This window comes from Drosophila eugracilis, unplaced genomic scaffold (genome assembly GCF_018153835.1).
Source record: "Drosophila eugracilis isolate 14026-0451.02 unplaced genomic scaffold, ASM1815383v1 contig_353, whole genome shotgun sequence".
In the NCBI taxonomy this organism is placed as follows: domain Eukaryota; kingdom Metazoa; phylum Arthropoda; class Insecta; order Diptera; family Drosophilidae; genus Drosophila; species Drosophila eugracilis.
Genome location: NW_024573209.1, coordinates 1,789,333 through 1,807,544, shown reverse-complemented (window position 1 = coordinate 1,807,544; position 18,212 = coordinate 1,789,333). Strand labels below are relative to the sequence as shown.

The 18,212-nt window shown below is 37.6% G+C and overlaps 1 protein-coding gene across 4 annotated transcripts in view; it reads left to right on the top strand.

The window, feature by feature from the left end:
- The first annotated feature begins 14,158 nt into the window (after positions 1-14,158).
- LOC108105799 (dual specificity tyrosine-phosphorylation-regulated kinase 2) overlaps positions 14,159-18,212 on the top strand; it is a 50,343-nt gene continuing 46,289 nt past the window's right edge. For all 4 annotated transcript variants that reach the window (XM_017212533.2, XM_017212534.2, XM_017212531.2 and 1 more), the window contains exon 1: positions 14,159-14,812. The gene's annotated coding sequence lies outside the window, so the exon portion shown is untranslated. The remainder of the gene's footprint in view (positions 14,813-18,212) is intronic.

Here is an 18,212-nt window from a genome sequence, read left to right as displayed (position 1 = left end):
ACACCGCAATTTGTTAACAATTTTCACACGCTGCCGTTTGACAGCAACCACGCCCCCACATAAATCGTTCGCCCCCAAAAATATGCGTGAAGACCATTAGTCAAGTTTTTCCGACAGAAACACTTTGAATGCTCTTCGCCTGTTTATGAGACGTTGCACTTGCATTTGAAAAATTATTGGATTATTGAGCTGAATGGAATAATATTTATTTTGCAAACTTGCAAATCTACTTTATGTAAATCCTTTTCCAGAACAATCTCTGAGATTTGCATTTAATGCCATTTTACTTCATTTCGCTGACAGCTCAAGGAAGCCGGGAAGACAAGGTAGCACCATGTGGCGCCCAGATGCTCAACTGGTTGCAAGTCCTCTATAAAATCCCCTTCTGTATGCCTCAAGGAAGGGTGGAAGCATATTGATTGCCTTGTGCAATTTGTATTATCGTTGCAAGGTTTTATTTTCCTTCTCGTGTGCCACAGATTTTCAGTGGCAGTGGCAGTGTTTGTTGTTCGTAAAACCAATAATGTAATAAACAGTATTAACCTTAAATGAAAGTCCATGGAAAATTGCTCCAGATTTATGCGGCTGTGGCTCACCTTGTTTGGACGATGGGTTGGCCGGTGGGTGACCTCCACAGATGGTCAATTGCAACGCGTGGAAAGATAAGAAAGTGTGAGATTTTAAATATAAAATGGAATTACATCAATGAAATTGTTCATAGTAGGAAGAATGAGAAATAAAGACATGCAATATGATATTAAGTAAGTTTAACCATTTAGTCATTGATTATTTAAGCCACCCACTCAAGGGTGCTTTAATGAAAAAAGAAACCGATATCTTAATATTCCGCTGATAACATATCTAATGGGCCGTTTGAACTTCATTTCAATATCTTCATTGCATTGGTTAACCCTTACGTAACCCCAATCAATGGAATATGCAAACCCATCCAGTAATTCAAGTCGATCCAATCAAAACTCGCCCACAGTCGCTTCCCCCTTTTGACCAAAAAAAGCATTCCAGTGCAAGTTTTTCATAAATATTTATGCGGGAGACGAATTGAACCTTGGCCACTAGAAAACCCAGTCGACTAGTCTTCGTCTAAACTTCCAAACTTCCAGCCACAAAAACTCCAAATTCAATTCAATTTCCATGTGTTGCATTCGTTTTCTTGTTTATATTTACAGTAACAAGAAAACGGAAAACCAAAATAAAACCAACTTCGAAATGGCGCTTATCTGACAACACAACAAAAAACACAGCCAAGCCGAAACATAACGTAATATTTAAACGAAACTAAACGAACCGAACTAAAGTCTGGGGGGCGTTGGAGAGTGAAAGTGCCAAAAGGCAAGAAGAAGATTGAGATTGCACTGGGGGAAAACAGTGGAGCTTTTGTATAAATGTTAATTTTTGATTACGAAGAGTTTGATGATTTGAAACTGAAACTGAAAAAAGAGATTCAGAGTTATATTTCTTTCCGATTTCTTTCCTCCAATATATCTTTATAAAATTTGTCTTACTTTTCCAATTAGCTTTTTCTTAAGTTATTAACAAAATCTTTCAAATAGAAAACTATTTTTTTGTGTATAAAAAGTGAGATATATCGACAAATAAACAAAAACGCACTGCAGTTGAATCGAGCTCCACCCTTCTCTCCGCCTCTGAAAGTCTCTGATTACCGCACTCGACGGTAGCAGCAGCAGCAGCAGCTGTGGGAACACCCTCTTCTCGCCACCACCACCCCCTTTTTCGAGACTGCACTTTTTCAAGCGTGCAAGTGAAATTTTCCATATGAGACAACGTCAGTGAAATTTTCGTCTTGAGGCAGCAAAAACCAAAATTCAATTTTCTCGTACTTCTTTTTTTTTTGATGGTGGCGCGTGCGTTTTGTTTATAATTGCAGCCTTTTGTTATTGTTATTATCTCTAGTTGTTGTTGTTGTTTTTGTTAGTGTGCCTGTTGCTGATGATGCTGCTGTTTTTGCTGGCTTGTTGTTGCTGTTCCCGCTGTCAATGACTGCACTCATTGTTGTTGCAACGGCAGCTATATCTCAACAAGATCATGAGGGGCAACTCAATAACTGATTTCCACTTGCGCTTGCTTCATCAGTTTCCCTTGTTTAGGTGCGAAGTAAAAATATTTTCTTTGTTGCCGATCGTCAAGGTGAAAAATATGTTTTGCTGCACTCAGTTTACTTTTATTAATCATCAAGTTGTTTAATAAAGTTAAAAGTTTTTTGTTGATGTAATTATTTAAAATAATAACTAATGTTTGGGAGAACTTCCACGAAAAAAATCAGAAACTTTAATTCTTGCAAAGAAACCGAAGGTCCGACAAATGTTACCTTTAATCTGTCACAGATTTTCCCTCAAATTCTATGTGAAGTAACATTTACTTTTCTTCTATTACCTACAGAAGTTAAACAACTTTCATACCTTTTAACTGAAGTTGAAAGGTAAAATTCAACTTCAGTTAAACCCGTGACTTTGTGTCCATAAATAATCCTGCCAGACCTTCTGCCCACAGATGCTGTGTGGGTGGCTTGAACTCATCCTGGGATTAGAGTTTCCCACGTCCCACATTGACGTCATGGTGTTGAGTAAGTGTCAGCGACAGAAACTCAACTCTTGTATAACAGACTCCCCAGTGCGCAGCCACCTGACGTCATCGATGATGTTGATGGCAAAAGAGCGAGAAGAATGTCATTTACAGAGCTTAGCTCGTAACAGACACGAAATGTTTGTAACATTGCATAACTGTTGAGTGCTGGAGATGCAGTTCAAATGGCCAAAGTTCGAGAGAGATGGAAGCCATATTGCGCATACGCCGTGAGTGTCCTTCGGGTAGTTTTCTTTTTTGGTCAAACAGCTGTGGATGCTGCCGCTGGCAGAAAACTTCATGAGTGACGTCTCCTTGAACTCAACATTTGCCGAGGCCATCGAAATTCACAGTCGTATACCTTGGTTCTCTGTGTTTTCCCCTCGAGAATGACTTAATGTGTACACCAAAAATGATTTTCTCATGATTTCCCTAGCCCAGCTAGGTAGGCAACAGTTTCGTCAGCTGTCCACCTAGGGTTTCCTTTCTCGCACTTTTCAATTATTTATAAATCTCCTAAAGGTGGGAAAATTTACAAGTCAAATGGTTTTTAAGTAAATTTCTGGTTTAGTTTTGTATTCACTTTAAGGTTTTACAATGATTGCCTGATTGGTTTTACAAGGACTTGGAACTTAGTAAAGTTTGAAATTCTTTTTGCATATAGTATCATCCAATAGCGAAATCTTTTCAATATTTCTCATCATATTTTTATTATTAAATTTCCCCACATTTTATATTGCATACCAACTCTGGTAATTTTCCCTATTCAAAGACAAATGGACACCTAGCAAAACAAAAAATTGCCACCCCAAAGTCAGGCCCAAATAAAAGCATATCCTATTGCCTTTTCTCTTTGCGTACTCAAGGCTGCCCATGACCAATAAAAAGCACATTGTATGGTCCAACAGTCGTAATCAAGCCACCCCAACAGCAGCAGCAGTCATCCCCCCGACAACCACTTTCCCAACCTCACCCAACACATTTGGCGGCCGAAAAAAAATTTCAGCTAAAAGGACTCCCAACAGACGGTGGCAAGAACAACATTGTGGTAGATACAAATCGATAAAATTAAAAGGCTACAGGCAACAGAGGATGCCAAAAATGAGGCAAAGTGAGGGGAGGCAGTCACAAAATTTTCTAAAAAGGAAACGAATTGCAGGCTTTGGCGCTAGAACATAGAAATGGTTTCAGCATTTCAGTTGTAATTTTGCAGATTTTTTCCGTTTTTTTGGTGAAACCGAAAGTGCTGCCAAGTTTCCGGCTAATTAGGCTAAAATGTTGTAGCATTGAAAATGTGGGATGCTGACTTGTCTGGCAGACTGTATCCTGTTTCGAAACGAATGTCGACAGAGGATGACTCATCCAGGCAGCTGTCTGCCAGGATTTCGGGATACATAGTCTGGATGCCGTTGACGTAGGCATTTTTCCAGGACTTTGCTCCCTCTTTACCATCCTCTCTCTAACTTCGTTTCTCTCTTTTATGTATGTTTGGGGAAAATGTACTTTTTCGGGAAAGTGAGAAAGTGATACATAAAGTGTGGCTGAATTACAAATTATATATAAGTACATTCTTATATACCTATCCTGGGCCTGCCTTTGGCCAAAGGGACAGTGTTGATTGCTGTTTAGGATTTTCACAGCTGAGCCTGGGGTCATTTTTCCTAATGCTCGACAAACTGAGAATAACAATTTTGTGGTTTTAAGAATATATTTTCATTTAATAGCCGAGTAACTGACTGTGCAAAAGAAAATAAATCTGTTTTAAGCTTCGAAATTATATGCCCGCTGTGATTTCTCGCTAAGCAAGAGATTAAGTATCATTATTAGTAGATTTTAACAGCTAATATATGGTAATTTATTTCACTAAATAAGCCCAATAATTTGTCATAACAATATACATCAAATTAAAAGCATTTCCATGTCTAATCTAGAATCAAAGTTTAATTAGTTGACACACAAAATGAACCCCACAAAAGGCCTATCTAGTCGAAAATTCATTTTGTAATTTATCTTAATCTGTTACACTTCACAACGTCGCGCCAAAAATTGCCGATATAATTTGTGTGTGAACTATTAACGTGGCCATAAATCCGCACATGGCAACCGTTTGTTCCCCTCTCCCATCCCCTTCCCATCCCTCGATCAATTAATTTCAATCTAAACATGCCGACACCAACACAGCATCACGTCACTAATACGCCCCAGCCAAAGTTTATTCACATTCGCTTGCCGCAAATTTGCCTATAATTTAATTTTCCATGGCGCACTCCCATCGGGGATTTTGTATCTCTGTGTAACCTGAATCATGGCTCGGCTATGCCAATAGAAATGCAAATCTCTGATGGCAAATCTCATATAGTTTATTCTCTGGATCTCTCCTCCTCTTAGTCAAATTCCCTTGGCCATTTGCCACCCACTCAACATACGGCACACGATTTTGGAAAGTGTTTATATTTTTTGGGGGGAAGGCATCGGCCGTGACGGTCAACGATCACATATTTTGGCCAGCATCAACAAATTTGATCATCTATTGCCCGTTTGGCGGTGTTGACGCACTCTAATAATTTTGGTAAACGCTATTTCGGCGATTTTTAACATTAAATTATATATTTTTGAGCAGCTGGACAAAGTTTCTTAATTGCGATTAGCTCAGAGGTAAGCCAAATTAATAAGAGGGAGTTCCCGAGGTAGAAAAGGTTTTTGAATGTTGATAATATGAAAAATATATGTTTAGATAGGAAAAGTTGACGTTTTCAAGTATATTTGCTGTATTGTTAAAGAGTAGATGAAATGCAGTTTGTTGAGATTTGACGAAATTAAAGGGAAAAAATAATATTAAAAGGCTTTAACAATGATATTAAAAATGTTTAAGTAATATTAAAAAAGGAAATACAAGCTTGTAGAAATTTTATATAATGTACTTCTTTGTTTTCAACTCAATCTACGATAGAGTATTCCCCTCTTTGGTGTGTGAAATCGAACAATGGACTTTTTCTGCTCCCATCCCTTCCCCCAGGCAGGCAGACTCTTTAATAATTTAATTTAGCTGCTGGAAATTGAACACGCAAACCTTATAGCCCCATCGTCTATCCGATCGCCCAATCCTCATTTCTCACTCCTGGACAGGGAATATTTTTATTTCTTCACAGCAGTTTACTGGCATGCAATCTATCCATAAGATACTTTTACTTGCTATCCTTTTACAAGGCGACGACTTCCGTTTTTTATCGGAATCTCTGTGATTTCCGCCTTGGACGTTCGTTCAATGACTTCGAAATGGACAAAACTTTTGCGTGACTCGGAAAGAGAGTTATTTGTTTGCTTGAATAGAAATATATAGTATATGATATATGTATATATAAAATAAATTACTCACAATGCCGATGTCGATTCATGAAAAGTGTGAGCCGCGCCTGTCTGGACATGTCACAGTCGTCCGTCCAACTTGTTGATTAATAGGCAAAAGCGAAATCTCTCTCCCGGGTTCAGGTTGCTGACCTTCTCGCCACTTTTTCCCCATTTCCTTGTGCTTTGTTTGGCATCGTTCCCGTCCGGCAAGCTATCCCCCCAAAATTAATTGAGTAATGTGAAATATATCACTAATACATACTCTCCGCTGGCTATTTTCATCTGAAATCGGTTTCCGCGTACTGTAAAGAAAACAGAGGAAAAAACGTATATATTGAATTATATTTGGTTTTTCTTTTGTATTTCTGCGTATTTTTATTCCCCTTACAATTTGTCAGGTGTATCACACTTTCCCAGAACTGATTTTCTTTTCACTTGGTTGACCAACGCAAAGTGTCTCAATAAAAAAGTTGTTAAAGGGAAATAAAAACGAATTCGTTGAAAATTTATGATACATCCTTAATGTTTGCTTTTCAGATTGCCAAATTAATGCCTGCAAATATGAGATAAGATTAAGTGGAAATAAAGTCATTTGAGTATGAGTGAGTATTAACTTTATAATCATGTCATGAGATTTCCATTTTATCAATATAAAGGTTAATACGCAGAAGCTTGCTTAATCCACAAAAATCCAAACAAATAAGAACTAAAAACCACTAATCCTTCTTTCATATTCGCAATCTCTGTAGTTCTTTTATTCGCAATCACTTAACATCAATCATTAGCTGGCTTTGCATATCTCAACTATTTATACTCTAAAACCTGCAGCTGACAGATGAGTCCCTAAAGGAAGGCCCGGCCTGTCCTTCGATTTGCCTACATTTAGTCCGTAGCATCTTGGCAATCCTCACGTGATGGCGTGTCTGACATTTGCAAACACCGAGGGACAGTCAGACAGGCTGGTAGCTAAGTCGAAAAACGTAAGACTCCGCCTTTTTAGCTACTGATGATGCATCAGTAGCAACTCATTAATTCCAGATGAGGTGCTACGCCTTCTCTTCTCTGCAATCCCCTAAAAAAAACATTAAAATTAATGGGTATTCATTAGAACCAGGAGGAAGGGTGTGTGTGTGGGTCACTTTTAGTTGATTCTCCGCCAGCCACTAGCCAAAGTTCAAGGTCGCCCTGAGTACATCAACTTGTAAACATATTTCGAAAGAATTTTCTTCAAGTCTGTATTTGTTGCTAAATTTCTCAAGTGAATTTCGCATTTCAATTTTTCCACACACAATCTGCAATTTATATACAAAGCTCGTAAAATGCACATAAATTTAGTGGGTTAGCTTGGACTTTTCCTCTTATTTGCTTACACCTACCACTCGGTCCTCTTTTCCAATGCGACCTAAATCACTAGAATAATTTCACTTTGAAACTGAGAAATTGCAATTGCTAAGAGGGGAGGTTTTCCTTTTCATCTGGGTATGTGTTTGGAATATATTTAATGCAAGAAAATGTAGAAAAAATGCTGCTAAAATATAATAATTCGTATAAAATAAAGATAGAGAAAAAGCTTTTATCATTTTATTTCTGATTCCTCAACTTCCCTGTTTATTTTTGCCCCTTTTTTGGGATATTCATACTCATTTTCTTAGATCATAATAGCCAGCCGTATATGGCGCCGTTATTTTCACACTTTTCCAGCCACGGAAAAGTTTTTCCAAACCATCTGGCTCATCCGAGTGCGTGCCTCAGAAATGGATTTTGCTTTTGCTGTTCGCCTTGCACGAGCTTGCAGGAAAATCTTTTGTTTTATTATTTTGTTCTTTGTTTTTTGCTTAGAAGGCTGCAACGCGTGCATTTTATAGTTTCTGAGTTGTTGAGTGAACGGACCGTGGGAGTAGAGGCTTCTATGCGCTTTTAGGCTAATTTTACGCCATTCTAGAGCGAAAGAATGCAACCCAAAAGTGAGAATAGTTTACGATGCGTTCTATTTTTCTACATGTTTATGCCAGCTGAAAGGGGGAAAAGCATTTAAAGTTGCAATAACAAAAACCTGAGTGCTTTGTTGCATGTTGAAAACAAACCTTTGCCACAGCTTAACCCTTGAGCCGTAATTAACCCATTAGGGTGTGCAGAAAGCGACCTTTGAAATGACGCAAATCAACTTGGGTAAACTGAAAAATTTCACTTACTTTGCGATTATGTTGTTCGTACCGAGAAAATGTAGTAATTTTCCCATTTTCATATTTTCGGCCGTTGCTGGTGAATGTGGTATGTGGGTCGGAGATCGGTTGGTTGATCTTACCCCGAGGAAGATTGTGTAAGGTCTATGTCTGGGTCGCACTCGTTGTTCGTGCCTTCTGGACTGTAAACTGGAGACCTCTATTCGAAGGTTTTAATTACGCCAATTGCACGGAGAGTAGGTCAAGTGGTTAAGACTATTTCTGTGCCGATACATGTGTGTGTTTTGATTTTGAATTTGAATTTGAATTCAAGATCAGGAACTGGTTGAAGGTTAGACGTTGGGAAACGAAATTTACTTTTAAACTAAATTACAGGCTACAAAGTCATTTTTATAGATCCTCAATCTTATTTTCCTTTATAAAACGAAAACATTTTCCTATTACGCTCACAATTTCTGAAAGCAATAAGCCGTGAAAAATCATTTTAACACAGACTAGACGATGCACGTTTTCTCTTTGTGGGGGACTTCGATTTTCCTTAACCCTTGATGTGCTTACAGCATGAGATCGAATTACTGGATGAATGTAGCTACATTGAAGACCAGCAGTTGCAGTCAAAGTTGAACAAATTTTTTGATTGCCATTTTGAAGAGGGCTGAGAGTTGACTCACAATTAATCAACTTGCCACACACATAACGGAATTTCTTTTATTGCTCCCTTGGAACATTTCCCAGCACGCTCATTACCCAAGAAGAGAACTTATACATATTTCATCCTAAAAACCATTTTCCACTTTGATTTATTTGACTAATTTTCCATTGGCTTGGACTTTGACCAGAATCTTGATGTTTGATGCCTAGCTGTCATGAACTTTCCAGACAAACCGGTTCTGGGTACTTGAGATTCGTTAGAGCGTATATGTAGTAGAACTCTGAGATACAAAAAGTATCTTATCGTAAAGTCTTTGATCGGTTGTTTACATTACCCAAAAACATTTCCTCGCTAAGCTACTCTTTCCATTTTCATTACTATTTCTATTTCTGTTTCTGTTTTGGTTCTGAATCCGAATCTGAATCTAGCAATTAACATTCTGGCTGAGTTTGAGTTTCGGATTTGATTCGTTGATTGCCCTGTGAAATAATTAATTTATGCGTGCATTAACCGTTACTGGATAATGAGAACGCGGAGTGGGGGCCTTATCTCCTCTTTCAGAGCCGATTAAGTTCAAGTCTTCAAGTGCGGATGGAGCATGGGTGTGCCGGAAAGTGCGAAGGGGGAGGGGCCTTTGGAAAGGGGGATCTCGCGTCTTGTAATTATGAACCGGACCAGACGAGTACAGTGCGTTTCGGGGTTAAGTAATGGACGAGATTTTGTTTCACTTTCTTAAGTCATAAAGATATAAGAAGGTAATATTTAAGAAAGTATTTAGTTTACTAAAAATATTATTATTATGTTGAAAGGATTGCTAAAATGTACTTCAATCTTTATTAAACCTGAAACTTTGTTATAGTTGATATAAAAAAGCAGAAGATATCAATATACAATAAATTACATCTCTACTTTTCTGTTAAATCGACTCTCCATATTCAGTTACATCAATCTTATCGGCTTGCAACGCACTGTACGTGCACACATGCCCGTAGCCATACTCATTGTGATTAATTGTCAACATTAGCGGTGTGGCAATGTGGATATAATTTTACTTGGGCTCAAGCAACTATCCACAAAGGGCGTAACTTTCGGTATGGGGGAGTTCAGACGGAATGGTAAATGGGGAAAAAGGAAAGGGAAAGGGAAAGTTCGGAACAAACCAGACTAAATGAAGATTTACGTTCCGCAGCCGACTTGGATATTTATGGTGCCAGAGCCAAGGAAGTGGAACAACGTCTGGAGACGGACTCTTTTGGCTAAGTTTTTTCCTGCCACTCGCTGATCGTAATGAGCTTTAATTATCCCATTATAATTGGAATGAGTACGGGACAGGGAGTGACTCACTGGAATGGAAGCCGTGCTGTACTTAGTAATTAGGGTTTGAGAATGGTTTGCCTGTGATTTTAAAAGGGTTTATTATTGGAAAAGCTATGATATAGAGTGATGTAAGCTGTGGTTCACGTTCAGAATAAGAACTATATACCCCAAGAAAGTATTTCCATTTCAAAGTAACTCAAAAACAAAATCAATGACTAATCAAAATGCTGATTTAATAAAGAGTAACCAAGATTTATAGCTGCAGAGATCCTCCTTCTTTACCTTTTCCACCGAAGACTTCAAACTGCAGCTCAGCAGTGTGGTCCAATTATAATAATTCTTCCGATCGTTCCAATTAAGTAATAAACCACCAGTCTACCATTAATTTCTGTGAGAGTGGGAGGTAAGGCATCCGGGGAAAAATCAACAGAAGCCAAAAGTTCTTTTCTTGGTTTTGAAGAAGCGATGAGACAATGGCAACTCATCATCATCATCGAGTGACCACAATCATAATTTCTTTCCAAGAAATCAGCATAGGTCGCCAGACCAGACTTGCTATCCAGCGCCGCCAATGATTGCCCAGGGGCGTCGATCTTCGAAAGGGGGTTGGCTGCCAAGAGGGATCGTTGTCTCGTCGTTCATTCGTTCGATTGAATCAAGACCCCGGCGACGACCCCAGACAAGCAGCTAAATATACTTGTAATCGACGGGAGAAAAAGAAAAAAATGAAGTGGAGGCAGAAAGTTGCGTAGGATCTGCAAGATCAAGCCCAGACAATGCAGCTGCACCATCATGCCACCCCGATCTGTAACCCCCACCTCCCCCTCCCGAGCCAACGCCTTCTGTTTCATCACACCCATTTGGTTGTTTTGATTTCTTTATGTTTTTTTGATAAACTCTGCTCATCATGTAATTTTAAACGCGCTGCGCATGTTAAGCAAACAATTTCCCGTGACAGTGTAAAATGTGCTTTAGGGGGTTGAGGATGAGGTGAAGGTGCATTGAGGGAAATACTTAGTTAATTAACAAATAAATTTATAATATTTAAATCATATTGGAAAAGGGAAACTTATGCTTATTATGTTGTTTTTCACTGAAAAGTAATTCTAAAGAGAATTTTCTTTCTAAATAATGATAAACATTTCTCGAAGTGTAGTGCCTAACTAAGCTAAAGGGTCGACCAGTCGTCTGCGGGCCCTCTAGCGACCATTACAACATGACTCGCAAAGAAAGCGAGTGTTGAATGCAACTTTTATTTAATGTTTTTATCTCTCTCTCCCTCTCCCTCCCCTCCCTCTCTCTGTCATAACTTTTTTTTCTTATGGAAAGTCTTTTGGCCCGAAGGCAGGCCTAGGCCAAAAGAATCGTGTTGATGGATTTCTTCCTGTCGTAAATGTTGTAAGCAAAAGATATGTCCAAAACGCTCAACATTGCTCTGGGGCCTCCATTTCCCCAAGTCTCCCTCTCTCCCTAATGGAAGTGGTTGGCTGTGTCTTTAAGTTTTTCCTACTCATTTTTCTGCCGTTTTGACTTATCATTCAAGATGCGTTTTTGGCCTGGCTGGATCTGTGGATGTGCAAATATTTAGGCCTCTGGCAGCTACAAGATGGTGGTGTTGCCACAATTATTAAGTGTGGGAGAGTTCTTATAGATAGAATGGTATTTGAATCGGATAGTAAGTAATTAGATTCGGGAGGTGGCAAAAAATATGTGGGAAATATGTCATTATGAAATATTAAGGTCAAATTGCAACTTACGGTACAGAAAAGTTCCAATGATAAATCAAATTGATAGATTTACTAGAACAATCCCATATGAAGAAATCGCTTTCTTTATATTTTCCTGAAATTTCCTCACATTCCTTCTGATTCCTGTTTATTTTTCTTGACTTTCTCAGACTTTTCAAAACAGACCCCATTCGATATGTAGGCGAGTCGATCCGTCATGTCGACAGCATTTTAAAGTCAACTAAACCATATGTCTTCATCGGGTTTTATCATCGATTTTGTATGATCTTCCCCTCTTTCTCTTTCTGTGAAGTTTTGAGCTTGTTTTGGTTTTCTTGTTTTCTTGGGGCTTGCTCTTCCTATACACAGGAAAAGAAAGTTCTTATTTTAAGGATAAGTTTATAATTTTCCTTTTCTCGAAATCACTTTGACTATATATCTAACTAGATAAAATTTTATATTTAAATAATATTTATTAGAGATCTTTCAAATTAAACTAATGAAGAGTATTAAAACGTGGGCCTGCCCCTTCAAATTATTTATAGTCTTTGTGACGCTTGATTTCTAGTCCCAGCTGTTGGCATGTTGTAATTTGAATAAACAAATTGTTGTTGTTCTTGCGGCTGCTGCTTGTTTTTGCTGGATTTTTCCTTCTTTTTTTTTGATAAGAACTGAAATGTGCCGCAGAAGATTGCGAGACCTCGATTCTTTGTCTTGTGGAGGCATTATCAGTGCCGATTGCTAAATGTCAAACCAAAGCAGTTCCGGCTTAATATCAATTTAATTAATGAATTATGTTTATTTAGTGGATTTAACTTAACCTTTTGGAGTTTTCCACGCTGTTGCTGTGTTTTGACTCTTCAAGATCACTGAATTTCCTTGGAAAATGGCAATTTATCGTTAGCCGTGGGGTGGAATTCGAATTCGATCGGTGGGTGTTTCTTGGGGGAAGGCCAATCAACCTCGTAATAATGCAATTTCAATGGCCAGCGGTCGAATGCGGGTCTCTTTTCATGTTTCAAGTTGCAAGTTTCATGTTTCGCATTTTATCCCCTCAAATGGCCAAGTAATGAGCTGTCATTACGCACACCCATGAGGGTGGTTTCTCCGGAGATTGCGGCATGCAACATGATCGATCTGTTTAATTGTAATTCATATTTAATGTGGGCTTTGTCGTGTTTGTTGTGGTTTCTTGGGTGGATTGGGAAATTGACTGCAGGGGTGGAACTTCTAACGGGGGAGTTTCTGGGAACTGCCACAGATGAAGGATGCCCATATGGCAAATGACAGAGAGAAAAAGCCAATTTAATAATGGAAATAAATAGGTCCTTAATAATGTTTATTTAGTTAAATAATAACTATTAATATTTGTTGTTAAGATTTTGCAAATTTGGCCCACTGTGCACTGTTCTCAATGCCGCATCGCTTGCAACAACAGCAAAAGTAAACCCGCCAATAGCAAAGGCAACAACAATAAACAAAAACACACAGACCTCTCGTTTATTTTTTTATCTCTCTGAGTTTACTTTGCGCTCTCTATTACATTCTGGTGCTCTCTTTGTATTTGCCACGCAGCATTATGTTGTTGCTTGAGAGTGGTGCCAATATTTTAGCGGTAATAAGCGAGGAGGCTAATAAGAAAAGGCTAGCATAAAAACGTTTATTTAAAAGTCACAATACATATTTTAAATTTACTTAAAGTATAATATCTTTATACTAAACTAAGTTTCCCATTACAATATAGCAATTAATAGCATAACAATCCTTATTAATTTACCTAATTTTTATTACTCGCCAAACTGTCGCATCACTGTTGCTTGGGGTGCGTTTGTTTTCTGGTTTTGCTTTGCAGCTGCTCAAATTCGGTTTTTGCTTTTGCCTTTCATTCGTTCAAATTATCGCGCTTGTGCGAAGCCCGTTCTCTTCTCTTTTAATGCGAACGCTTCGATGTTTGTTTCGAACTTGTTCACTCGCTCTCTCTCGCATGCTCGATACTCTATAGCTGTACAGTGGGGTGTATCAAAATCCTGCGTAATCTTAAGTGAGCCGTGCAAATGTATTATAAGTGTATTATACAGAATTTTTTCTTTAAAAAATAAAAAGAGGTAAAAATATTTGAATGAAAATATAAAAATTGTTTTTAACATATTGGGATCCAATTATGTTATTATTTTTTTGTTACTCCACTGTGCGATGTCGGTGAGAGGTTCGAACTCTTGCGTATGGAACAAAAGAGAAGAGAGACCGAAATAAAGTAAGAGATGGGTGACCGAACGACGAACTGGCTTCGACTTTGTTAGTCAAACACAATACAATACAGTTGGGTTTCCAACTCGGCCGGGAAAAGTTCGGGCAAATTTCAAGAAGCGGCTCTAGACAGCTAAATTGTTGAAAATACAGTCCAAGAAATCGCAGTCCATTGGCAATTCTCATGTTTAAACAAACAAAAAAGTGAAACATAAAAATTTAAAAATCGGAATTCTGACTTTATTGATAAATTCAGCAATATCCGTCAAGCGAAAATACAAGACAAAAAATAAAAACGGACGAGTTGGAAAAAACCAGCGGAGGTTCAATATTTTTTCTGTTCGGGCGTATTGTTTGAGTCTCGTTTTTGGAGAACTGCAGGCGTTCAAAACACGGAATCGAAATCGAATAATAAATAAAAATAAAATCTAAAACTCGCGAGTCAAAAGTGTAATTCGTCGCAGCAACGGTAAATCAAAAGGCAATCGCGATTTTTGTTGAATGAATGGAATAGCAAGCAAACACAAATCCCGCTAAATTAATCAAATTCAATTGCAAGTTATTGTAACCACTTAAATCGTAATAATTAGCATTGCAGAAAAATAAATGCTAAAGTGTTTAACAGTTTAACAAAAAGCTAACAAAGAAATAACAGGAAATTCGGTGATTTGGTGTGCAATAAGTTGAGAAAACCAGAAACCAAAACAGAGAGCTCCGGAGATTAAAGACGAAAGAAGGTACGAATTATATGTGAATTTTGGTCTGTCATAAAGGTATACACATTCGTGGAGTTTTCTGTTCCCCCCAACCACGCGAGAAAGCAACAATAATGCGAGAGCTGTGAGAGATCTATGTACAAAACTCCAAAAACGAAGTTTTTTTTATGTCGCAAACGAGAGAGAGAGCAAGAGATTGAGAGAGCAAGAGAGAGTTGTGCAGCATCAAGGATGCGAATTTGAGAGTGTGTGTACGTGTGCGTGCACGAGAACTTTTGCAATAATGTCCTTGGCAATAAATAGAAGTTGAGAGCGGCGAAACCATTGAAATCTGAGCACAGAAGTAACGGAAATCAGAAAAGGGGTATTGGATAGTTAAGGGATAAATGGGATAAAGGTAAAAAAATGGAATTTCAATTGAAGAGAACAATATGAATGGACATTAAGGAAGTAAATGAGTGGAGAGTTTCAAAGTAGGGAAGTTGGAGAGGTACTTAACTTTTGAGTATGGGAAATGCTTATCAAATTACTTGATGTGGAAAGGTTTTTTGTTATATTAGAAATATATTATAAAATCTTAAAAAATATATTATAATCTTTATTATTTTGTTTTATTTGTTATTCTTCTTACATTGAAAGTATCACTAAAAGAAACAACCGAAGCAGAAACTTCTAAGAAACCGAAACCTAAATAATTTTGTTGTTTATAAAAATCCACGTGTGATTACTCAGATAAGTTTCGTATTAGCTTACTTTATAACAAACACAAAACCTCCCCATATGACAGTGAATTGTTTTTATTTTTACTTTGTTAGCAAACCCATAATCTTTAATAGCGATCTCAGCTGATGCTGATTATTTCATTTAAAACAATATAAATTAATTCTGTTTTACATATTCGCCGAGTACATTGACATTAAGTGTAAATTATCGCCTGAATTAATGTACAATCATGCGCTGAAATTAGTATTATATCACACTTTTTGACAAATTTCCGCTAATCTCTCTTAAAAAGCGCTCCCCGAGTGTTTATAAACAAAAAGTTTATAATTCATCGGCCGGCAGATGAGATTATTTTTTAGAATGAGAGAATTTTGTAGTATATGATGACACCTGTTATCAAATGTGAGGAAATCTATGAAGCTTTTTGCTATTTTGTAGAGATTTCTAAACCATTAGATACATATATGAACTTAAAACGCCATGTAAATGATATTTTTAAAAGCTAATATCGATTTTATGACCTTTTGCTCTGAGTAGATACTCAAAGATTCTGCTCGAGGATAGGCATAAACGGATTTCGTATTCTAATTTTGTATTTTCTTGCCTCTGCCTTTTCAAAGTCAAACATATTTCAAGAACAATCAATATGTGGAAACCAAAACAGAGACTAAAAAACAGAAGAACTTTGTAGAGCAGACTAGTTTCTAATGCCAAACCAATTTGTGGCGCTAAATAAAGATAAAAACCGACCAAAAGCTTGTCAATCAAAAACTCAGATTGAGATACCAAGGGGGTAGTGAAATTTCTTGCATCTTTCAGATACTTTCCACAGCGTTTGTTACCCTAGGGCCGGCTGCTAATCAACGTGCTGTTGTCTCGGCTCTCTTAACCATTGTTATTAATCTTTTCGGTTTTTGTTAATCATTTCCAAGAGTGCTTGTTTTCGGTTAGAGTCTCTTGGCCTGCATACAATTTGCAACACGTTTTGTGGCGTTTTGTTTTGCTTTCAGCTTTCCATTTCACTCAAGCAATGTTCTGTGTTGGCCCGCAGCCCCGAAAAACCCATCCACTTCGGGTTCCGAAACTCATCTTTCATTTCCATGAGAAGGTTATCGGAATGATCTTTACATTTCAGCATTCGAAAGTTTACTTTGGGTGCTAATTGGTCTCGAGAAACGCAATTAATTAAATTCAAACGCTCAAGGCAAAGGAAATCTTTTGGTATTTCGAAAATTTGGTAGCCAAATAGTTTTGAAGGCTGAAAGCTAAATGATTAAAGATCTCTTTAGTTTATAAATTAGTAGGCAGGGGGAATGGCAATCACTGTCTGTGCCTTCTTAACTCCAATTTCCATATTTATAAATATTTACTTGACAAAGAAGCAGAACTCATCAGCCTATGCAAATTCAGGGCAGAAAATTAAATGGATTTTTTGCGACGAAAGCCTCCTCAGAAATTCTAATGAAATTCACTCACAGCGACACAATTATGCGATGCCCTCAGGTGTGATTCGGTTTGTTCCTACGCCGAGCAGCAAAATTTGCATATGGATCTTCGTCAGTCGGCCTGGGGTGAAGTGTCATAACGAAAGAAAAAAGAGTAACCCATATTGGCCCCACAAGGGGTTTCCTAACGGACCCTAAAATGTTATTATTATAAGTATTTATTTTGCAGTTTTCTTCATTGTTTACCTTGTTTTGCGCAATTTTTTATTATGAAGTGCCCAAAAGTTTATGCGGCGGCCTCGTCTCAAGAGAAGTCAAGTTAGTTTTTTCCATATATATTTTTTTTTGGGTCTGCTCAAATAAGCAGCGATGAAAGAGCCGTTAGGTGACCCCAACCAACCAACCCTCGAGGGGCCAAACCAATTTGCATGAAATGTGGCAATAAAGAAAAAGAAAAACTATCAAACTGAAAATGCTGAGTGGCTGTTAAGAACGAAGAATAAGTGAAGCATCTAAGAAGAGATGTAGGTGGAAAGTTTACACATTGGATTAGGTCTCAACCTATTCGATCTTTTTCAATATTTACAAAAATATCTAAGATTTTCTAATATCCTATACTAGTTTATGTTGTTTATGTTGAAATCAAATACAGACCTACCCGAAGAATGTTTATTTTTTGGGTCATTGCCTCAATCTGATGTTTCCAAACTAAGTCGAGCACTCGAAACAAATATAGCCCCTTGAATAAACAAGAAAAATTCCATTCTTAGATACTCGACTCTCAAGTACAAACTGTTAAGTCTTTATACCTCTAAAAACACACACCCTTGTTATTATCAAAATGAAAACCCAAAACTCAAAGTTCTATCTGCCATATAACAGTTTATTATCGGTAATTTGATAGACTACTGAAAGTAACATAAAGAAAAACGATATTTGTAGTCAGGGAATGATTGAACTTGACGATATAGCAGATAACCAAAGTCTTATCAACCAACTTTATAGTCCCAACATGGCAAAAAACCCGATTCAGATTAAGGTTTCTACGTCATTGATGAGAAATCAGGTTTGTTATCAACTCAAGCCAAGAAAGCTGGAGGCAAAGTCTTTACGAACTTCTGCCTAAATTTGGTGACAAATTTTATGATTCCACGTAATTTTAAGATGAATCTTATGAGAAAACCCCAAACGGAAAAGAGCAGGTGTCCGACGAGAGACTCTCTGATCAGCTGATTATTTAACAAAAACTTGTG